The following is a 25,619-nucleotide window of genomic DNA, read 5'->3' as shown; positions in this document are numbered from 1 at the left end:
ATAAATGAATGAGACTACATCAATCTAAAAAGCTTTTGCACAGCAAAAGAAACCATTAACAAGGTACAGAGACATCTATGGGAAATAGGAACGGGAAAATATACTTGCGAGCAATGCCTCTGATAAGGGACTGATATTCAAAATATACAAAGAACTCATACAACACAATAACAACAAAAAAACAAACAATCCAATCAGAAAATGGGCAGAGGACCTGAACAGACACTTCTCCCAAGAAGACATACAAATGGTCAACAGATATATGAAAAGATGCTCAACATCGGTAGCTATTAGGGAAATGCAAAGCAAATCCACAATGAGATATCATGGAAGCAACTGAAGTGTCCCAAGATAGATGATTGGCTAAAGAAGCAGGGGTACATATATACAATGGAATATTACTCAGCCATAAGAATAGACGAAATACTGCCATTTGTGACAACATGGGTGGACCTCGAGATAATCATGCTAAGCGAAATAAGCCAGACTGAAAAAGTTGAAAATCATATTATATCACATACATGTGGGATAGAAACCTAGAAGCAACAATCGAACAGGAGAAACAAACAGAGACTTATGGACATGGACAATAAACTAGCAGTTACCAGAGGGGAGGGGGAAGAGGGGAAGTTGATGGGGTAAAAGGGGTCAAATACGTGGTGACAGAAAGAAATCTAACTATGGGAGGTGAACACATAGTGCAAATATATATTTGCCTTACTGTTAAAATGTACAACAGAAACTTATCGGATTTCGTTACCTAATGTCGCCATAAAAAAATTAAAAAAAAAAAAGAAATGGGTAAAAGTTCTGAACAGATATCTCACCAAAGAAGATACAGATGACAAATAAGCACATGAAAAGATACTCGACAATTTCCATGAGAGAATTGCAAATTTAAACAACAATGAGATAACACTAAATAGATATTACAATAATTAAAATCCAAAAAGCCGACAATAACAAATGCTAGTGAAGAAGTGGTACAGTAGGAACTCTCATTCATTGGTGGTAGAATGTAAAATGCTACCTTACTTTGGAAGTCAGTTTGGCAGTTTCTTACAAAGTTAAACATACTCTTATAGAACAATCCAGCAATAGCACTCCTATGCATTTATCCAAATGAGTTAAAAACTTAGGCCTACACAAAAACTTGCACACAAATGTTTATAGCAGCTTTATTCATAATAACCAACAAGTTAAAAGGTCAGTGGTTGCCAGGGGCTGGGGGTGGGGAGGCGAAGGATAAATAGATAAAGAACAAGGGGGTTGGGTCCCAGAGACCTATTTCTCCCTCTGCATGGCGGCTGGCGCGCACCTGAGCGGCATAGCTGGGGTTGGTGGAGGCCCCCCGGGGCTCTCCCGATGTGCAGGGAGCAGTTCCCCTGCAGGGTGGGCTGCTAGCTGGCAGAGCTGGCCTGTGCGCTGCGTGGCTGCCAGCTGGCTTCAGTACTACTGAAGTACTGCTGTACCGGCTCCTGCCCAGCAGAACCTACTCCATCCATCACCTCCTGTTCCTCTTCTGCTACTGGGTGCTGCTGTGTTGCGCCGCCTGCGCGTTTTTTGAGAAATTAGCTACCCAGGAAAAATGACTTTTACTCGTATCAGCCACGTTCTGAGGATCCGTGTGCCTCCAGCTCAAGTCTGGTGCTCATCTCTGCAGGGTTTGTGGCTCTTTATGCCCCCAAACATGCTCTAGATGTCACAAAGTACATTACTGCAGTAAGAAGCATCAGATTCTAGACTGGAGATTGGGACAATCAGATAATTTGGACAATACTGTTCCAGACCACAACTTCCTTCTTCCAGAATTGGAGATCATAATAGAAACAGAAGAGGTAATTACACCTGAAGATGCAGAAAAAGATGAATCGGAGATGATAGGGAGCATGGGTGAAGCAGCTGGGGAAGAATTGGATTCCATGGCAAAACAGGAATCCAGGGAAGATAATTTTTTTTCTACAAGTTTAAAACTAAAATAGCCCTGGAACCAGAACAGATTTTCAAATGTGGCAGAGAGATTGCCCCCGTTTGGATCTTTAGTGAAAATATCCCTCAAGAAAAGGATATTCCAGATTGCCCCTGTGGTGCCAAGATAATATTTGAATTCTAGGTCATGTCTCAGCTGCTCAACTACCTAAAGGCAGACAGACTGCGCAGGTATATGCATCTTCACCTGTGATGGAAGCTGTAGACTAGGCACTGGCTACACAGAGGAATTTGTCTGGAAGCAAGATATAACAGATACACCTTAAAGACAATGTCGTAAAGCTTTAAAAAGGCTCATAATCTCTTACACCTTGCAATTCCATTTTTAGGACTTTATCCTAAAGAAATAATTATATCAGAGATAGAGGTACAAAGATGTTGTTTTAGGCATTGTTTACAATGTCTAAATATTTGCGAAATAAAAATGTCCAGTGACAGGGAATTACGTAAATTTTTGTGTATCTGTATAGTGGAAGGCTGTGCAGTTTTAATGGTACAGACCTGTATGCACACCAAATAAGATATAGATCCAAATTGATACCAAAATACCATCATAAGTGCTATTCATAATATGATCATATTTTTGTAAAAATATTTGCGCATGTGTATGTGTACAGAAATAAATCTAGAAAGATATATACTGGGTGTGAACTGGTTAGCTGTGAATGTCGGGGCTCAGTGAAATAATCTTTTAACTTGTATGTATATTTCTTCAATAAAAATGGGTTATGTGCCTAAGTAAAAAAAAAAAAAAACAAGAACGGAATTTTCAGGGCAATGAAACTATTCTATATTATATTCTCATGGCAGATGCACAATAGTATGCATTCACCAAAACTTATAGAACTGTACAATACAAAGAGTGACATTTAATGGAAATTGTGGACTTCAGTTAATAATGTATTAATATAGGTTTATTAATTATAACAAATGCACCACACAAATGCAACATAATACTAGGGTAAAGCGTGTGTGTGGCGGGGGCGGGGAGAGGATATGGGAATTCCCTGTGCTATCTGCCCAATTTTTCTGTAATCTTAAACTGTTCTTAAAAATTAAGTCTACTAATTTAAGAATGTGGAAAAAGATAATAGCTGAGGTTTTTGGAAACTAAAAAAGTGAAATAAAATAAAACAAACACACAAGGCATGTCACAGTTAAACTGTTTGAAAGCAATATTTTAAAAGAAGTCAGAGGGGAAAAGGATGCATTACAAATAGGGAAACAATATTTAGAATGATGAAGGATTTCTCATGAGAAACAAATGAATCCAGAGACAATGCACCAGCATCTTTAAAGTGCTTAAAGAAAAACAATTATCAGTCTACGGTCATGCCACCCTGAACAAGGTCGATCACGTCTAATCTCGGAAGCTAAGCAGGGTTGGGCCTGGTTAGTACTTAGATGGGAGACTAACTAGGAAGACCAGATGTTGTAGGTGTAAAAAAATAAAAAATAAGGGATTGTAAACTGACAAGGTCCTTGCAATCTGTGAGGTCGACCAAGGTCTGCTTCGCCTAAAAAAAAAGAAAAAAGAAGAACAATTATCAACCTAGAATCCTATATCCACTGAAAGAATTCATTACAAAAAAGGTAGTCTAAAGACATTCATTTTCTCTCCTCTTCCCTCCCCCTCTCCTGCTCTCCCTCCCCTCCTCCCCCATCACACACATAGGCACAGAGGAGAGGTGAGATAATTCGTTTCTAGCAGACTCTAAGACTAAAGAGAAACGGTATCAAAATACAACCCAGATCTGTAAGAATAAAGACAAACAGAAAAAGTAAATATATCAAAAAAATGGTAATGGAAAGAAACTAGACTTCGGGTGGTGAGCATGCAGTAGATTATACAGATATTGAATTATGTTGTATACCTGAAATTTATATAATGTTAGTAAGCAATGTTACCTCAATAAATTTCATAAAAATAATATGTTATGAAAAAAGGTAAATATATATAACACATAACTTTGGCAGATATTGACATTTTACTCCTAGCCAATAGCTGGAGTATTTCTCAGCCAGGGTGGTCACGTGCCACAGAAGTACTGTGCTATATTTGACCTGAAGAGTAAAGTTCAGATCCTGATGTTCCTTATACCTCACTTTGCCATTGATCTTTTCTCAGACAAAGGACTTGCAAGCACCATTTTAATTTCTTTTTGCAGGGATGGATCTTAGATTACTGAAGCAACTTTTGAATTCCAGGAACTTTTGTGGTTTGGGTACTGCTTTTTCTTAATGGAGGGAAGAGAGAAAGAAACGGCATGAATGGTTATAGAACGCCTATGTGCAAGGCATGGTGCCAGGTTCTTCACGTGTACTATTATGTTGAAGAGTCAAGACAAACTGAGGAGATGGGTACAATACTGGGAGCCATAGTGTAAACTGGTTGAGAATTACAAATCCTGGAGTCAGACTGCCTAGTTTCTGACCCCTGACCCTGAACAAGTGGCTTAAACTTTCTGTATCTGTTCTCTTTACTGTGAAATGGAAATGACAGTACCTACATTATTTGTGAGAATCAAATGTGCTGATATATGTAAAGTGGCCAATATAGGACCTGGCACCTGGCAAATGCTATTTAAGTGTTAGCTATTTTAAAGCCTACTTATTCTCAAAGACATAAGGCAAACTTACCTTTGTCAATGTCTCACACATCCTGACTGTTGTGGTTACAGCACACAGTTAAAGGCCCTATTGTATGCCAGGGCTTTAACGTGTACTTTGGCTAATGGAGTCTCTGAGGCCCTAGGAGAGGGAGAAAGATGCCTATTAAGAGAAGGACAAATAACAACCCTGGCCTCCTTTCTAGAAGCTGACAGGATGTATTCTTTGCACAGAGCACATGGCTTCTACCACTCCTGCAGTTGTTATGTACACAGGGCCATTTAAACATATCCATGAAAAACATTATGTTCAATCAAGGGACAAATATTATTGATATTTTATATTATGACTGGATAAGGAAGAGAGATGGATGAAAGGAAGGGAGAAAGAACAAAGGACAGAGAGACAGGAGGGATTGAAGACTCCCCCTGAGGGTGAATACCTGACAGGTTCGCAAACTGCTTGCCTTGAGATAAGCAAATTGCTCATCTTTGACTTATGGCCACAAGGAAAGTCACTGTTGACTTCTAAATTACTAATGAGCTCTTAAGGGTTTAGAACATAGCATTCTATACACGAACATAGTATGCATCATTTTGTTCTCCACTTTGAGGTTTATTTTGGAGCTTGCATATAATCATTCTGAACCTTTTCTGTGAGGAGGGAACATCCTCACTAGCCCCCACCTCCACGCTTCTACTTGCACTCCGGTGAAAACTAGTTTTAGTTTTGGGACTTATATTTGTCCAGTTGGATCTAATAACAGAATGAATCCTAGGAAGAAAAGCTTTCAGGGATGAGTTAAAGCTAAAATTAGGTAAATAATTCTTTTGTATTTTTCATTCTGGAAAAAAATTGTTTTGTGTTGTGTGCAACATGATGACATTTTGCCCTGGTGGAAAAAAATATATTTGCATCTAAATGTCCAGATTTCAAGATATTATGCACACCAACCAGGGTTTATAACCATATGCTATGTTTGAAAGAAATTCAGGTAATGCAAGTGAGACTTTAAATGAACACTAAAAACATGGCCCACGTATGGGGATACTCCTCTGGCTGAAACTTAGGTATTCATGGTGGTGAAATATGTTAGGGGACTTACGAGTTAACTGAGGGAGACGAAAGTTTTGCCACTCCAAAATATGCCTTTTGGGATATTTATTTTAAGCTGGTTATTAAGAAACAAAAAGACTCAGAAAGAACATTTGATACTGCCCCCTTACCTGCCTAAAGGAATTCAGATAGAAAAATCTGCTTAAAGGAAGGAATCATCACCTTAGCATCATAATATAAACTAAATGTGGCAGACAGTGAGGAACCTAACAATCTAGCAAAGTCTGTCTATTAGGCTCCTCTCTGTGTCCCACTGTTTCTGGGTGGCCCAACAAAAATTTGTTTACCACATGTTTGATTTTTCTTATCTACCTGTAAATTACCTGCTTTCCCTTGGAAATCTTAGAACCCTGTTTCCTTTTCCTTTGTCCAAAATAGCATATACCTCAACTGTCCAATATGCCCTTGGGTCTCATATTTTTTCTCCCTCTTTAATTGCCCCCACCCCACCACTTCCACCCCTGACCTATGGATGTTGCCGTCTCCCCTTAAGAACTGGATCTCTGAAGGCAGGGTGTGTCCTCCCACACGCTCCCCTTAAGAACTGGATCTCTGAAGGCAGGGTGTCTCCTCCCACACGCTCCCGGCGTGCACCCAGGGCCTGATGCCCCCAGCGCACTAGAGGGACATGGTCTGTGGCTCTAACTGGGGTGTGAACCCAGGACCTTCTGTGTGTAAAGCAGATGTGCTAACCACTACTCTATGGAGCCACCCCGGGTCTCATATTCTTATGGCACCCTGTATGTACATGCGTAATACATTTTGGACATTTTCTCCTGTTAATCTGTCTCATATTAATTTGATTATTAGTCTAGCTAGAACAATTAGAAGGTAGGAGGAAAATTATTTTCTTTGCGCCCCTCTACCCCACAAGTCTTGGTTCAGGATTAAATACCAAATTGTTGTTTTTGGAGTCTCACTGAGAAAATTGCCAGGCAGCTCTTACTGGTAAATTCTGCTGTGGAAATATGTACCTGTTGCTTTATTAGTTTGAATTTATTTTGTATCATCGGTAGTTTTGTACGTTGGCAGGGGCCTTCATTACTTTCAGAAAACACAAGAGAGACTGATAATTATAATTGGTTTACAGAGTGATCAGAGGAAACATTTGAAGTAATAATGTGATTCCTATAATGGGAAAACATGGTGGAGTGAGAGACATCACCAGATCCTTCCCTTTGAGACAACAATAAGCTGAACATCTAAAAATGAACAAAAACCACCCAAACTGCACACCAGCATGTCTGAGCGTGGGATCTGCGCCTAAGAGCTACCACAGGTCAGAATCCCAGGTGTTGGGCAGTGACTGGAACAAATAAAGAAGCTGCCTCTCGCAGCCTCTGGAGCTCCCTGCAGGAGGAGGGAGAGGAGAGAAGGAGCGGTGAGCTTGTGCTGCAAGTTCCCTGAACAGCCTGTAAATCACCAAAAGCCTGGGAGGGTTGTGGGCGACCTGTGGGCTGCTGGCAGCAGGGCCCAGTCATCAGGGCAGAGAGCAGAGAAGCAGCCAGCAAAGAAACAACAGTTGATTCTTACCGACTGACTGAGCCGCAGTCACCAACCCCCAAACCAGAGGGCCTCTTCCCCCATCCTCTGAGACCAGTCACCGTGGAACCCCAGGGGAATCTGAGCAAACGCTACTGAAACTGTTAGGGATCCAAGAGGCTTAGACAACCACCTACTGGAAACCAAAAGAAGAGTGCCTTCTTTGCAGCAGGCTAAAGAGAGACTTTTATATAATAAATCTTCTTTCTGAAAAATAAATAAATAAACAGAATACATATCATTAATGCCCAGGCGGAAAAATAGTCCATTAAACACCATGAACAACCAAGGTGACAAGGCATCTCAGTAAGAAAGAGAAAAATGTCCAGAAAATGAGCTTACAGACATAGAAATATGCTACTTAAGTGACAGAGAATTCAGGATGGTACTTCTGAAAAAACTCAGTGACTTCAGAAATGAGTTATATTAACAATTTTAGAAATTGCAAAAACAACTAGATGAGCAGAGCAAGGAGATTGAAACCCTCAAAAAGAACCAATGAGAACTTCTGGAGATGAAGAACACACTGCAAGAGTTGAAAAAATGAAATAGCAAGCTTGGGAAATAGAGTTGACCAAATGGAGGAAAGGATCTGTGATACCAAAGACAGAAATCTAGAAATAAATCAGAAGGAAGAAGAGAGAAACTGAAAGATGAAAAATAATGAAAGAGAAATACAAGAACTAGCTGATACCTTCAGGAGAGGAAACATAAGAATAATGGGTATTACCGAAGGCGAGAAAAAGGAGCAGGGACTAGAAAACATTTTCAGACAAATAGTGGACGAGAATCTCCCAAATCTAAGGAATGAGCTGGAACTTGGAATTCAAGAAGTCAACAGAGCATCCAATGATCTCAACCCAAAAAGGCCTTCACCAAAACACATTGTATTAAAGTTATCAAAAATTAATGACAAAGAGAATTCTCAAGGCAGCCAGGGAGAAGAAAACGATAATGTATAAAGGAAAACACATTAGATTATCATTGGACTTCTCAGCACAGACCTTACAAGCCAGAAAGGAATGGAATCAAATATTTAAACTATTAAGTGAAAGGAACCACCAGCCTAGAATAATGTATACAGCTAAGCTCTCCTTTAGATATGAAGGAGAAATTAAGACCTTCCAGAAATACAAAAATTTAGAGAATTCTCCATTACGAGGCCTGTACTACAGGAAATTCTGAAATGGGTCAGTGCACCTAAAACAAAATAACAACAACAAAAATATATAATTAGGAGTAAAGTGACTATCAGGTAAATAGAAGCATAGGAGTGCAATCCTTACTAAGAACAGAGCATTATAAGCTTAAATAGTAATAAGAGATTTGCTATAGCAAGATAGTGATGAACATTCAAGTAAACATAGAAACAAATTGAGATAACAATGACTGAAGAGGGGAGCATTCGAAGATCCAAATTCGCAAAGGGGAAAGGATATAAGGCACACACAGAAGAAAATGGATGACTATATATATATATATAACTATCTCCTTCAAATTTGTAATGGTAACCATGCACCATAGAGTCAGAACTGAAGTATATAACATAAAACAAGAAGAATCATAGGCAAATTCCACAAAAGCCAACCAAAATAAAGAAAACAGAAACACAAGGACAAGGAAGCAATGGACACACTGAGCTACCAGAAGGCAAAAGACAAAATGGCTATAAGAATACCTCGTATTTCAATAATCACCCTAAATGTAAATGGACTGAACTCACCAATAAAAAGGCACAGAGTAGCAGATTGGATCAAAAAAGAAAACCCAACCATATGTTGCATCCAGGAGACACATCTCAGTTCCAAAGAGAAATATAGACTCAAAGTGAAAGGGTGAAAAATGATATTTCGAGCAAATGGCATTCAGAGAAAAGTGGGAGTAGTGGTGCTAATATTGGACAAAATAGACTACAAAGTAAAAAAGTTAAAGAAAGATACTGAGGGACACTTCATAATGATAAAGGGAATCATGCACCAAGAAGACAGAATACTTATTAATATCTATGCTCCCAATCAGGGAGCCCTGAAATATGTAAAGCAATTTCTAACAGAACTAAAGGGAGAAACAGACCAAAACACTATCATAGTAGTGGATCTAAATTCGCCACTGTTAGATATGGGCAGATCATGCAAACAGAAAATCAATAAGGAAATAACATCCTTAAATGACACATTAGACCAACTGGACATAACTGACATTTACAGAGCCTTCCATCCCAAAACAGCAGCTTATGCATTCTTCTCTAGTGGACATGAAACGTTCTCAAAAATCAACCACATACTGGGACACAGAAATAGTCTCAACAAATATAAGAGGGTTGAAATCATACCAACCATATTCTCTGATCATAATGCTTTGAAGCTAGAGATCAACTGCAGAAAGAAATCAGGAAAAACTGCAAATATATGGAGATTATACAACATGCTACTGAAGAATAACTGGGTCAGAGAAGAAATAAACAGAGAGATCAAGAGATACATAGAAACGAATGATAATGATAGTACAACATATCAAAACTTTTGGGACAGGGCAAAAGCGGTCATAAGGGGAAAGTTCATATCATTACAGGCCTATCTCTAAAAACAAGAATGAGCCCAAATAAACAACCTAACGCTTCATCTTAAAAAACTAGAAAAGGAAGAACAAATGAGTCCTAAAGTCAGCAGAAGGAAAGAAATAATCAAAATTAGAGCAGAAATAAATGAAATTGAAAACAAAATATATATATAACAAATGCAACAAAGAGCTGGTTCTTTAAGGAGGTTAATAAAATTGACAAACCCCTGGCTAGACTCAATAAAGAAAAAAGAGAAAGGACACAAACAAAATCAGGGATGAATGAGGGGAAATTACAACTGACATTGCAGAAATATAAATGATCATAGAAGAATACTATGAATAAGCATATAATTCCAAATTTAATTACCTAGAAGAAATGGACCAGTACTTAGAAAAAATACAATCTTCCTAGACTGAATCAAGAAGAACTGGAAAAATCTAAAAAGACCAATCTGCAATATAGAAATTGAAACAATCATAAAAAAACCTACCAAAAAGTAAAAGTCCAGGACCAGATGGCTTCACCAGTGAATTCTACTAAACACTCAAGAAGATTTAATACCTATTATCCTCAAACTCTTCCAAAAATTCAAAGAGGAGGAAATACTTCTGAACTCATATTATGAGGCTAATATTACTCTGATACCAAAACCTGGTAAAGATAACACAAAAAAAGAAAACTACAGACCAATATCTCTCATGAACACAGATGGAAAAATTCTAAAAGAGATACTAGTGAACCGAATACAGCAACATATTAAAAAGAGTATACACCGCGATCAAGTGGACTTCATCCCAGGGGCACAGGGATGGTTCAACATACGCAAATCGATTGTGATACATCATATAAACAATTAAAACATAAGAATCATATGATCATATCAATAGATGCAGAGAAAGCCTTCGACTAGATACAGCATCCATTTATGATCAAAACACTTAACAAAATTGGTATAGAAGGAAAGTACCTTAACATTAAAAAGGCCATCAATGACAAACCCTCAGCCAACATTATACTTAATGGTGAAAAACTAAAAACCTTCCCTCTTCGATCAGGATCAAGGCAAGGCTGTCCACTATCACCACTGCTATTCAACATAACATTGGAGGTCCTAGCAAGTGCAATCAGGCAAGGGAAAGATATCCAAAAGGCATCCAAATAGCAAATGAAGAAGTCAAACTGTCACTATTTGTGGATGGCATGATTCTCTGTATAGAAAACCCGAAAGACTCCACAAGAACACTACTAGAAACAATAAACAAATACAGTAAAGTCTCTGGATACAAAATTAACATTCAAAAATCCATAGCGTTCCTTTATGCTAATAATGAAGCATCAGAAAAAGGGGAAAAAATAATTCCTTTTGCAATTGCAACAAAAATAATAAAATACCTAGGAATAAATTTAATGAAATAAGTGAAAGACCTATATAAAGAAAACTACAATATCCTATTAAAAGAAATCGAAGAAGATACAAAGAAATGGAAAGATATTCTGTGTTCTTGGATTGGAAGAATCAACATAGTTAAAATGACCATATTACCTATAGCATTATACAGATTTAATGCAATCCCCATCAAAGTCCCATCGCATTTTTTAAAGAAATAGAACAAAACACCATCAGATTTGTATAGAAGCACAGAAGACCTTGAATTGCTAAAGCCGTCCTGAGAAAAAAGAACAAGGCTGGAGGCATCCCTCTGCCCAACTTCAAATTATATTACAAAGCGACAGTAATGAAAATGACATGGTATTGGCAGCAAGGCAGACACACGGACCAGTGGAACAGAATCGAGAATCCAGAAGTAAACTCATATTTATACAGGCAAATAATTTTCATCAAAAAAGCCAAAAACATACAGTGGAGAAAGGAAAGCCTCTTTAATAAATAGTGCTGGGAAAATTGGAAGGCCACCTGAAAAAGAAAGAAATTAGACTGTTGTCTATCACCACACCAATATTAACTCAAAATGGATGAAGGACCTCAATATAAGACCTGAAACAATAAAATGCATAGAAGAAAACATAGGAACTATACTCAAGGACCTTGGACTTAAAGAGGATTTTATGAATTTGACTTCAAAGGCAGGGGAAGTAAAAGCAAAAATAAATGAATGGGACTACATCAAACTAAAAATGAAATTGTCAACAAGGTAAAGAGACAACCATCTCAATGGGAAAATATATTTGCAAGCAATGCCTCCGATAAAGGCCTAATATCTAAAATATACAAAGAACTTGTATGACTCAATAACAATTAGAAAAACAAACGATCCAATCAAAAAATGGGCAGAAGATCTGAACAGACACTTCTCCCTAGAGGATATACAAATGGCCAACAAATATATGAAAAGATGCTCAACATTGCTAGTTACTAGAGAAATGCAAATCAAAACCACAATGAGATACCATCTCACACCTGTTAGAATAGCTATAATCAACAGGACAAGTAATAACAAATGTTGGAGAGGATGCGGAGAAAAAGGAACCCTCATACACTGCTGGTGGGAATTGGTACAGTCACTATGGAAAACAGCATGGAGGTTCCTCAAAAAACTAAGAATTGATCTACCATATGATCCAGCAATCCCTCTACTGAGTATTTACCCCAAAGACTTGAAAACCCATATCCAAAAAGATATTTGCACACCGATGTTCATAGCAGCATTATTCACAGTGGCCAGGACATGGAAGCAACCAAAGTGTCCTACGATAGATGACTGGCTAAAGAAGCTGTGGCACATATATACAATGGAATATTACTCAGCCATAAGAAGAGATGAAATACTGCCATTTGCAACAACATGGATGGACCTTGAGATAATCATGCTAAGCGAAATAAGTCAGACTGAAAAAGTTGAAAATCACATGATATCACTTTTATGTGGGATATAAACCTAAAAGAAGCAACAAATTTACAGGACAAACAGTGACTTGGGACGCATGGACAATGGACTAGTGGTTGCCAGAGGATGGGGGAGTGGGGGAGGAGGAGAGGTAGATGGGGTAAAGGCGGTTAAATATAGGGGCATATGGGGGAGGGTGAAGTGGGTAAAGGGGATCAAATATATGGTAGCTGAAGGAAACTGGACTCTGGGTGGTAATCACACAATAGAATATATAGATATCAAACTATAACATACAGACTGAATATTATATAATTGTATTAACCAATGTTATCCCAATAAACTTAATAAAAAAATAATGTGATTTCCATAATGACTCCAATGAACTGCATTTCCAAAGGCAGTGGGTGAAAGGTAAGGAATACAATAGAAACATGAAATATTATGTCCACAAAGAAAGGATTTTTAATATGTTTAAGAGGTTTTTTTGACATATCATGTGCATCCTCCTGTGTGCCACCTATCACATGGCTGTCTGGGGGAGTTTTATTGAGCATTTGTTTCTGGAGACCACGAAACAGCCCCACGCCCCAGAAGCCCACCCTTTTCTCTTACCTATAAGAACTTGTATTTAGGGTGGGGTTGGTCAGGACTCTCAGGCAACCCTGGAGTTTTCAGTCTGAGCCTGTAAGAGTAGCCCACTGTAGCTATGACCATGTAACTGATTAGAAAAGAACGCCAAGGTATCCCTGTCAGGTATTTGGCCAGCAGAGAAACAGCTTTCCCATAGTATTTGGATCTGTACAAGGCACTATTCGGTGAGGTACTCAACTGTGTGGCAGACCCAGCATGCTCCAGGGTGGCTGGAATGTTCTGAGAGGTCATTGTGACAACGTGACTCTCAAGGATCCAACAACCTGGGCCTGACTAACACAATACTCAGGACCTATGGCCCTTAGTGTTGGAGAATGGACCTCAGGTTGAGAAATGCCTTGGGACGAAGTCTGGTTGCCTTGTGGTCTTGCATAGACCCTTCCTAAACCTAAGTTTGCCTGGAGTTTTAAGTCAGGAAATACTTTGCTCTCTCCTGCTTTGTCTTTCTAGTTATCTTTCCTTATGAACATATTTTATCTTTCTACCTAGATTTTAAGTGCACTGAGGGCTAGTAGAAATGTAATCTTATTCATCTTTTCTTCCCCATAGTGCCTGAGCACTTTAAAGGTTCTCACAAGATTATGTGCTGGCTGATTAGGTTCCCTTGAGAAGAAGAGAATATCGGCATTTAGCCTGGGCTTTATTGCTGGGAGCCATCAGCCTGCTAGGCATGGGCAAGGAGACAATGGGTAAGGGATGGGGAGAAATAAGGGTAGAAGATAGCTAAGAGGTGGAGTAATAAGGTGGGCAGAGAGGAGATGAGAAAAACTGAGATGTATGACTTGGGAGCAAATGTTCTTAAACATGTACTATATTAGGAAAGATTATGCCCTCTTGAAATCTAGAAGGAACTTAAAATCTGTATACTGATCAGCTAAGTTTGTCTCCCTTGATAATGACAACATGTACAACAAAGGTTAGACATTTAAATCATAGTGATTGTAAGAAGGGAGCAGAAAATATTCCCATGGAAGATCTAGCTCAGTTGGGCAGCTTTAGGTATGATCATTATCAGATGACTAGAACTTGACAGTACACATTCTTTCAGGGCTAAAATTTGTCATTCATATCTTCAACTCTTCAATTTTATTAAATTGAATTTAAAAGCATGCAGCTGTGAGCTGTCATAAAATGTCCTGTCTTCCCACCCCCCCCTTTCTGTAAGTGTATGTAAAGCCCTGATTAATTTCTGCAAAGCCAATAATCCAAACTTATTCAAGGCTTTTCTTCAGAGCTCATCATGAGACAAATTTTAATTTCAAATCACAGAATTAAGAATTATATAATTGGTTAAAAGAGAGAAAAATAACATACACAAATATATTTACAATGACATACTTGATTTCCTGAGGTAGTCTGAGGGATGAGAAGGCAATACATATTCATATCTGGATGGATTTTTATGAGGTAAAACATTTTTGAAATATCTTGTTTAAAAAATAGAAGCAAACACAACAGATCTAAAGAAATTTAAATGAAGATTTACTTTTGTTTGTAACCGGGACTTCTGAAATATTTAATTTTGTATTAAATATTAAAGTTTGAAACATGAATATCTTTTTCCTTCATATCACTTCCAGTATCATAAAGAAGTAAATATGTTATTTTGTATGTTTATTTATGTCTACAATTATACATATTTGCATGTGCAGTGGTGCATATGCATTTAGAGATATCATTTTCAAACAATTCATTTTTACATTTTCCACAAATTTTTGTTACTCCTAGAATTGGCACATGACAAACCCCTCAGTGTTCCTTTTACAGATACTCCAGTTTAAATACTGATACTAATAATTACATAAACGTATTGGCTATGTGCTTGTGTTGGGGAGCCTGTAGCTGCTGTATTAAATTAAGAATATGAAGATTATGACTTGGTGAATGAGAAAGCTCAGGCTACCTACACAGGGTAAGCAGGGAACTCCCACTTTGGGGAAGTGAAAACTCCAGGGAATGATTCCAGTGAAGACACAGTTTCAATATACTCACGCAAAGAAAGTAAAGTCACAAGATTTCTTACTTTGGGATTGCTGAGACCTCTGTCCCAGGTCACAAGCCCAGGAGATAGAGAGCAGCGAGTACATCTTGTAAGGTGGTTAGCCCGAGGTCACTCATTTTTTTCAGGTTCAACTCTAAGTGGTTATTTTTAAAGGTGCCCTGGGAAAAGCAAGGTGGGAACTTGTGGTGGGAATCCTAAACTCAGGTTCTTATTTAAATAACAAAACTCTGGGTGTGAGCAGGGTTGTCATATTGTTAAATGTCTAGGCAGCAACTTCAAATAGCTGTTTTCTCCTCACAGTACTGAGCCCTGCTCTGTACCTCCAGGGCCTGTGTTAGGTACTACCAACCTTGCCTCTTTTACTCCTCACAGCAACTGTATGAGGTAGATATTATTCCTAACTTCATCTTTCTACCTTTTCCAACCATGAAGCACCATACATCTCAGCTAGATTAAAGAGTTAAAATCAGGTGAAATCAAATAAAAGTATGAAATAAACAAATTTTTACAACACAATTATTTGATAAAGTATAATGCCAACTATGAGAGAGGGAAACTTTTAAAGTTATGAAGCAATAACAAAATCAGAAAGCAAAACATGGACCTCAAAATTAAGAAAAAGAATAAAACAACAGACTAGGGGAAGTATTTGCAGTGAATGATAGCTATGCATTAGTTATTTAAAAAAAATTTTAGAAGTTATTAAACTCTGGAAGAATACCACCAAAAGTTTGAACATTCAAAGAGGAAGAGAACAGACATCATAGAGCAAAGAGCACACAGAAGACAACACTTGAAAAAGGTATAACAAGGAAGTACAAATACAACACCACTTTATATCTATTTAATAAACAAAAACATTTAAAATGATAAAACATCATGTTTGTGAGGTTGTGGGGAAATTTACATGTTGCAAGTAGCCACAATAATAACAGACAACATTGATTGTGCCCACGTTCCTCATAACATTTCTGTGCAGAACTGTTGTTTCCTCCATTTCATAGATCAAATGACTGTGACTCAGGACAAGTAAGTAGTCTACCATCACACAGCTAATGTGTGCAGAGACTGCTGAATAAAGCTCTAAAAACCCTGTGTTCTTAACAAAAACCGGGCACTGCCTCCCTTGGCAAAATGCAACAAGAACAATATATTTCAGGCCTGGAATGATATCCTAAGAAAATAATTTAAGAAAAAAGCCATATGTACAAAGATATTCATTCATTCAAATGATATCTGTTTATCACTCATTTTGTAACAGGAAGCAACCTTAATTAAATTGTAAGATATGAATGTAGATGTTAAAATGAAAAATATGATAAAATGTTTGAAAGCATTTCTGAGATGTTAAATGGAAAAACTGGACTGTGCTATTGGATATCTAAAACAGTTGTTTATTGAGCGAGGTCTAAGAGCTGAATTGAGTCAGAAAACTTATGTGATTGTGGAAATTTTCTAATAAGAAAGTTTTCAATGGAAAATCTACTGCCTGACTTATGGCACCAGGCTGTACACTTTGGCATCAATTATCTATAAAAAACAAACTTTGCAACCATGGCTCATCTGCCAATCTCCTTGTTGGCTGGGCATGTGCTTTAGCTTCTGAGGGAACAACCTTATCCCCTCCCACCCCTACCCTCCTCCACAGCCACCAGATTCTGGTGCTATTTGTGCCAAGTTGCCCAGGAGCAGCCTATGTTTCTTGAATGAGAAGTGAGGGGAGTGCCGAGCACACCATCAGGTTTAGGCAGCCAGTAGAGTCCCAGCTGCTCCTGTGGAACTCCAGTCAAGCCCAGACCAGACGGAGTCATTTTCACTTACACAGAGGCTATACTGATCCCTTCTTTGCAGGAATTAAATTGTTTGTGCATTAGGAGCTTTGGGGGACATTTGGCTTCCATTTACCACTCCTCTTCACAATCTGTGACCCTGCAGCAGCGGGTACATGGCTACCATTCAGGTACCAAGGCAGGGCTCTAGTTGGGGATCAATAAGGAAAAGGGAGTGCAGAAGGATGTATTATAGTCTGTGTCCATTTGAATTCGTAGCCCTTTTCCAATTATACTCATAATTGTTTAAGAGATAGCAAGACTGAAAAAAATGCTTTTATTCACTGATCTGTTTTTGAAAGGACTGCCTGAACTATGTACTGTAAAAATTAAATTCGAATTCAAATTAATTAAAATTATCCTGAATAATTCTTAGTCAGTACAGACTTGTGAGTTCTGACACCCTACTAGGGTAGTGGCTTTGCTGGTCTCTCTAATATCTGGCTTGACAGGCTTTATTCCTGATAAAAAGTTGCTCCTGTTTTTAAAGGAAAGAGTTTGAAGTCAGGCCACTATATGTATGGAAAATTTCCCAGGCTTCTGGGTCAGCCAATTAAAATTTCACATTGGAAAAATCCTCCCATAAAATAGATGATTGTTTCTTGTTTTACCTCACTATGAGCAGCTCCACAGCTGTGTCTGCCAACAGGAAGAAATGTGTCCAGAGCTTGTGGTATTCTGATAACCAAAAGATGCTCCAGATGAAATGGACTGATGTGACCATTCCAGGATATTTTCTAGCTTCTGGGTGTGTGTGTGTGTGTGTGTGTGTGTGTGTGTGTGTGTGAGGCGGGGGGTGGAGGATAGGCAATAATGCAGAGTCTAGCTCATGATTTGGATGGAGAACTGGAGTGCTCTGCTGCCCACTAGGCCTCTAGAATGTTGGCTGACTTATGTTGGAGACTATGGCTGAGTGTGATGACACTCATTCTCAGAATGTGAGAAGGGCTGTGAAGGAAGAAGCTCCAAAATTTGGCCAATAACTCAGATCCCAAAGCACAGCCAATAGCTCCTGGTGTCACAGATTCCAAATAAAATTGAACAACTATCAATTCACATTGATGTGTGAAAGGGGAGAAAAGGGAAAAAACAGTTGATACAGAGCTAAATAAGATATAGTCCTCTGCCTTTGCATTGGTTAACTTCAATTTACCGACTTTCTTTACTTGCAGTATTTAGGATACAATTGATATTCAAAGATAAATGTGTTACTCATTTTCTATTTAAGGATAAATAGACATTTTATATATGGAACTCTGGCATTTGATGCACTCAGGCCTTCTTTTGATTTTAATTTTGCTTTAAATATGAAATAACTGGACTTCACTGAGGCAGGTCTGTGAAGCACAAAACACTTCATAAACTATATTCATATAAAATATGTGTAACATATATAGCCAAATAAACCATACCAAATACAATGAAAAAACAAAAGATGGGCATTTAAAAAACTTTAGATTCAAACCCACAGAAATTCTGACCATTATTTATGCTGTGCTCTTGTCTTGCTTCTTAAAGTGAAAGACTTCCAGATTCCGATAATATCATATTTATAGACAGCTTACCATTCACCTGGAAAAAAAGATATCACGTTCTCTTTTAAAAAGAGTGGCTTGAGAGTGACGTGAGAAACATGGCAGAGTAAGATACATCCCCAGATCTCTCCCTTTGAAACAACAAGCTGAACATCTAAAACTAAACACACACACACACACACACACACACACACACACACACACACACACACACAACTGCACACCAGCATGCCTGAGCGTGGGATCTGCGCATAAGAGCTACCACAGGTCAGAACCCCAGGTGTCAGGTGGTGGACTGAGAGAAACAAAGAAGCTGCCTCTTGCAGCTGGAGCTCCATGCAGGAGAAGGGGGAGTGGAGAAGGTGTGGCAGGATTTCTTAACAACCCTGCCTGGGAGAACTGTGAGCTCCACGTGGCCAGCGGCAGTGCCCAGGGATCATAGCAGAAATCAGAGAGTGGGGACGTCAGAGAAGGGGGGGACGGCTAGAAACAGCAGTTCATTATTACTAGCCATCGTTCCAAAACACGAGGCTGAGTGGCAGCTCCCATCCTCCATCGCAGAGGACCTATCCCACCATATCCTCCAAGACCGACACTGTGGAGCCCCAGAGGAATCTGAGCAAATGCTACTGAAACTGTCACTAACACTGACAGGGATTGAGACAGAGGGTAGAGAACATGATTGAATACCTATCAATAAAAAAAAAAGGCATTATTAAGACTTTGTGTAAAGCAAGGATCCAAGAGGCTTAGACGCGACCTACTGGAAACCAAATGAAAAATGCCTTCTTGAACAGGCTAAAGAGAGACCTTTATATAATAAATATTTCTGGAAAAAAAGCATAATACACTTACATGAATGCCCAGGAGGAGAAATAGTCTATTAAACACCATGAACAACCAAGCTGACAAGACATCTCAGAAAGAAAGAGAAAAATCTCCAGAAAATAAGCTTAAGGACATAGAAATATGCAACTTAAATAACAGAGAATTCAGAATGGTATTTCTGAAAAAACTCGATGAGATCCAAAATAATTCATATCAATGATTTCAGGAATTGAAAAAACTAGATCAGCAGAATGAATTCTTTAGCAAAGAGATTGAAACCCTCAAAAAGAACCAATGAGAACTTCTGGAGATGAAGAACACACTGAAAGATGAAAAATGAAATAGCAAGCTTGAGAAATAGAGTCGACCAAATGGAGGAGAAGACCAGTGATATCGAAGACAGAAATCTAGAAATAAATTGGAGGAAGAAGATAGAGGCCAAAGAATGAAAAATAATGAAAGAGAAATACGAGAACTAGCTGATATCATCAGGAGAGGAAACATAAGAATAATGAGAATTCTCTAAGGGGAGGAAAAGGAGCAGGGATTAGAAAGCATTTTCAAACAAAGAGTTGATGAGAATTTCCCAAATCTAAAGAATGAGCTCGAGCTTGGAATTCAAGAAGTCAGCAGCACACTCAATGATCTCAATCCAAAAAGGCCTTCTGCAACACATTATATTAAAATTATCAAAACCCAATAAACCAAAGGGAGGAGGGTAGGGGGAAGGGGAGGTAGATGAGATAAAAGGTGTCCAATGTGTGGTGGCAGAAATAAATCTAACTATGGGAGGTGAACACACAATGTAAATATATACATGCCTTTCTGTTAAAATGTACAGCTGAAACTCCCCAGATTTTGTTAAGCAATGTCAGCATAAAAAATTAATTAATTAATTAATAATAAAATAATAATAAAAAATAAAATATAATACAACCTCATCCCAAAAATAAAGAAAAAAAATAAAAAAACAATGACAAAGAAATAATGCTCAGGGCTGCCAGGGAAAAGAAGACGGAATCTATAAAGGAAAACCCATTAGGTTATCGTAGGACTTCTCAGCACAAATCTTACAAGCCAGAAAAAAGTGGAATCAAATATTCAAACTATTAAATGAAAGGAACTACCAGCCAAGAATAATGTATCCAGCAAAGCTCTCCTTTAGATATGAAGGAGAAATTAAGTCCTTTCCAGACATACAAAAATTGAGGTAATTCTACACTACAAGGCCTACATTACAGGATATTCTGCAAGGGGTCAGCTAACCTAAAACAAAATGACACACACACACAAAAAACATAATTAGGAATAAAGCAACTAGCAGGCAGATAGAAGCAGAGGAGTGCAAACCTTACTATGAACAGGGCATTATAACCTTAAATAATAAGAAGAGATTTGCTAGAGCAAGATAGTAATGAATGTTCAGCATACATAGGGATAAATTGAGATAACAATGACTGAAAAGGGGAGGATTCAAAGATCCAAATTTGCAAAGGAGAATGGAGATAAAGCATACTCAAAAGAAAATGGAATACTGTACACACAAACACACACATACATATATGTATATATATAACTAACCTCATATTTGTAATGGTAACCACACAACAATGACTTAGAACTGAATTATATAACATAAAACAAGAAGGTCCAGAGAGAAAACCCACAAAATCCAACCAAAATAAAAGAAAAAACACACAAGGACAAAGAAGCAATGGAAACACCAAGCTACCAGAAAGCAAAAGATAAAATGGCTATAAAAAGACCTCATATTTCAATAATCACCTTAAATGTAAATGGACCTAACTCACCAGTAAAAAGGAACAGAGTTGCAGATTGGATCAAAAAAGAAAACCCAATTGTACGCTGCTTCCAGCAGACACATCTCAGTTCCAAAGAGAAATATAGACTCAAAGCGAAAGGGTAGAAAATGATATTTCCAGCAATTGGGATTCAGAGAAAAGTGGGAATAGCAGTACTAATATCAGATGAAATAGACTTAAAAGTAAAAAGGTAAAGAAAGATACTGAGGGACACTTCAAAAAGATAAAGGGAATCATGCACCAAGAAGACATAACACTTAATAATATCTATGTTCCCAATCAGGGAGCCCTGATATATATAAAGAAATTACTAACAGAACTAAAGGGAGAAACAGACCAAAACAGTATCATAGTAGAGGACCTAAATATGCCACTGTCAGATATAAACAGATCGTCCAAACAGAAAATCAACAAGGAAATGACACCCTTAAATGACACATTAGACCAACTGGTCATAAATACATTTACAGAACCTTTCATCCCCAAACAGCTTCTCTAGTGCACATGGAACATTCTCAAGGATTGACCACATACTGGGACAGAGATAGCCTCAACAAATATAAGAGAGTTGAAATCATACCAACCATATTCTCTGATCATAATGCTTTGAAGCTAGAGATCAACTGTAAAATGAAGGTGGGAAGAACCACAAATACATGGAGATTAAACAACATGCTACTGAAGAATGACTGGGTCAGAGAAGAAATAGAAAGAGAGATCAAGAGATACATAGAAACGAATGATAATGATAGTACAACATATCAAAACCTTTGGGACAGGGCAAAAGCAGTCATAAGGGGAAAGTTCATATCATTATAGGCCTATCTCCCAAAACACGAATGAGCCCAAATAAACAACCTAATGCTTCATCTTAAAAAACTGGAAAAGGAAGAACAAATGAAGCCTAAAGTCAGCAGAATGAAAGAAATATAAAAATTAGAGCAGAAATAAATGAAATTGAAAACAACAATAATAATTAAAAAAAAAACAATAGAAACAATAAACGCAACAAAGAGCTGGATCTTTGAGAATGTTAATAAAATTGACAGACCCCTGGCTAGATTTATTAAAGAAAAAAGAGAAAGGGCACAAATAAACAAAATCAGGGATGAAAGAGGGGAAATGATGACAGACACCAAAGAAATACAAAGGATCATAGAAGAATACTATGAAAAACTATATAACACCAAATTTAATAACCTAGAAGAAATGGACTAGTACTTAGAAAGTTACAACTTCCCTAGACTGAATCAAGAACAGGAAAATCTAAATAGACCAACCAGCACTATGGAAATGGAAACAATCAACAAAAACCTACCAAAAAGTAAAACTCTAGGACCAGATGGCTTCAACAGTGAATTCTACCAAACATTCAAAGAAGATTTAATATCTATTCTCCTGAAGCTCTTCCAAAAAAATCGAAGAGGAGGCAATACTTCCCAATTCATTCTGTGAGGCCGATATTACCCTGATACCAAAACCTGGTAAAGATAACTCAAAAAAAGAAAATTAAAGACCAATATCTCTCATTAACACAGATGCAAAAATCCTAAATAAGATACTAGCAAACCTAATACAGCAACATATTAAAAAGATTATACACCACGATCCAATCAAAAAATGGGCAGAGGATCTGAACAAACACTTTTCCCAAGAAGACATACAAATGGCCAACAAACATATAAAAAGATGCTCAACATCGCTAGCTACTAGGGAAATGCAAATCGAAACCACAATGAGATACCATCTCACACCTGTTAGAATAGCTATAATCAATAGGACAAGTAATAACAAATGTTGGAGAGGATGCAGCGAAAAAGGAAACCTCATACACTGCTGGTGGGACTGCAAATTGGTACAGCCACTATGGAAAACAGCATGGAGGCTCCTCAAAAAACTAAGAATTGATCTACCATATGATCCAGCAATCCCTCTACTGGATATTTACCCCAAAGACTTGAAAATCCATATCTGAAAAAATATTTGCCCAGTGATGTTCATAGCAGCATTATTCACAATGGCCACAACATGGAAGCAACTGAAGTGTCCCACAACAGATGATTGGCTAAAGAAGCAGTGGTACATATATACAATGGAATATTACTCAGCCATAAGAAGAGATGAAATACTGCCATTTGCGACAACATGGGTGGACCTCGAGATAATCATGCTAAGCGAAATAAGCCAGACAGAAAGAGTTGAAAATCACATATCACTTATATGTGGGATATAAACCTAAAAGCAACAATCAAACAGGAGAAACAAACAGAGACTCATGGACATGGACAATAGACTAGTAGTTACCAGAGGGAAAGGGGGAGTGGGGAGGTAGGATAAAGAGGGTCAAATATGTGGTGACAGAAAGAAATCTAACTATGGGAGGTGAACACACAGTGTAAATATATATATACCTCTGTTAAAATGTAGAGCTGAAATTTGATTTCATTATCCAATGTCACCATAAAGAAATAAATTAAAATAAATAAACTAATTAATTAAAAAGCACAATTTAATCCATAGTTAACTTTTTTCTTATTGCATATTATGGATCTTATATGTTATATATGATTTTAAATTTTAGTACAGAATAATGAATGCATGAATGAATCAAATAAAAAAGGGCACAATGCAGAGAGAAGGGAATCTGTTTAAATGGTGTAGGTGGAAGAAAACAACAAAAAAAGTCCCTCATTTATATCCAATAGTTTATTCTGTTGATTTTATCCAGAAATATTGCATGGGGCTATATTAATGTGAATTCTTAATTCAACAGAATATGCAAGAACCAATTTAGCACCATGCAATATTTCTGTCTGATTCCCTGTTGGAACTGAAATTTTGGTGTTACTGGGTGGGTCTATGGAACTTATGGGACATCTTTGCAAATTTCTTCTGGTTAGAATGATGAAATAGAACCTGGATTATTCTGGGGGTGTTGGGACTGGGGACTGGACCAGAAACAATCACATTTTGAGACATCTCCTTGTCTTAACTTTCTCTCCTTCCTTGTTTTTCAATGCTGGTGAAATCCCTTAAGGTGACCTTTGATTTAAAAGGAGGGTGGGTGAGAGAGGAAAAGATAAAAGACAGCTCTGTTGCTTAACCTTTTGATGGGGGCTGTAGACGATATTAGGGATTCATTTGCATGTGAACCTGTTTTTTCCTTTCTTTGTATCTTTTGTTTCATAAAGCCCAGCTAGCTAGAGTCACCTCCCACTGGCTACCTCCCAGTCCAGCTTACCACCCTGCTCTCTGCCCCTGCAATAGCTCTGTACCCAGCCATTGACATGGATTTCTTTCTTCCCCTAGGTCTCCAGCTTCTTTACTCACTTCTGATTTAAAAATGTCCTTTGCTTCACTCCTTTTTCTACAGTGTTCAAAGGGAATGAGACAGAGACTTTTCCTTGGTTTCTATCTTGCTTCCATTTACCCCATCCCCAAACCAAGAATCTTGGGCCTGAAAAGAAAATCATATTCCAACTCTGCAGTTCTCATACAGGCCCTAATTTTATCTGGAGAATGAGCTTTGGAGGGAGCCTGCTGTACCAATATGGTACCCCATGCCTGAATACCACCTTTTAAATCACTTGTTTCCCCTTGTTTGTGAAACACAAAAGAGTGTGCTTCCAGAAAGTCATTTATATTCCTATTGGCATAAAGAATGTTTCCAAGCTATTAGCCTGCTTTTCTAAAAAATTAATCCAACATATGTACATAGCAGGCTGTTGTTCATGAGCTGTGCTGCCAGATGGCAGACTTGGCTTTGCAAGCAGATTGGAGGAAATGATGGCTGTGGTAGCAGAATCACACTCAGCCTTTTGTGAGATGGATACAAACTGCATCACTCCATCAAGGCTCTGATGTTCAGTGTACAAGAGTGAACACCAGAATAGTGCAACCCTGGGGGGTGGGTGGCTTAGTGCTGAGGCTGAGTGAGAAACTATGAATCAACAGCACTTTGAAGCAAAGAGTTTTGGGCAGGATGGGGGTGGTAAGTGTTGAAGAGTTGAACCTGGGTGTACACAGGGTGAGTCTAGGCCAGAGGAGGGCATGACCACCCAGAGGCTGGCCTTCTCTGGGATGAACTCTGCATACTTTCTCTCGCAGGCCACTCTACTACCCTGGGCTTGTATTCTCTCATCTGTGATTTGAAGGGAATGAACTGAATGCTCCCAAAGTCCCCTGAAGTGCAGGGAGACTACCATGGTACTTTGCTTGGAAGAGCAGCATGAAATGATGAGACTGGTTCTCCAGCATTGCCAACCTTTTACTACAAGGCCCT

At 38.1% G+C, this 25,619-nt stretch overlaps 2 pseudogenes; both read left to right on the top strand.

The window, feature by feature from the left end:
* Positions 1–1,300: 1,300 nt before the first annotated feature.
* Positions 1,301–2,113, top strand: LOC120586034 (programmed cell death protein 2-like; annotated as a pseudogene).
* A 1,198-nt stretch (positions 2,114–3,311) lies between these two features.
* On the top strand, positions 3,312–3,430 carry LOC120586085 (uncharacterized; annotated as a pseudogene).
* Positions 3,431–25,619: the final 22,189 nt, after the last annotated feature.

Source organism: Pteropus medius, unplaced genomic scaffold (genome assembly GCF_902729225.1).
Source record: "Pteropus medius unplaced genomic scaffold, Ma_sr-lr_union100, whole genome shotgun sequence".
NCBI lineage: Eukaryota > Metazoa > Chordata > Mammalia > Chiroptera > Pteropodidae > Pteropus > Pteropus medius.
This window is presented reverse-complemented; position numbering and strand designations above follow the sequence as displayed.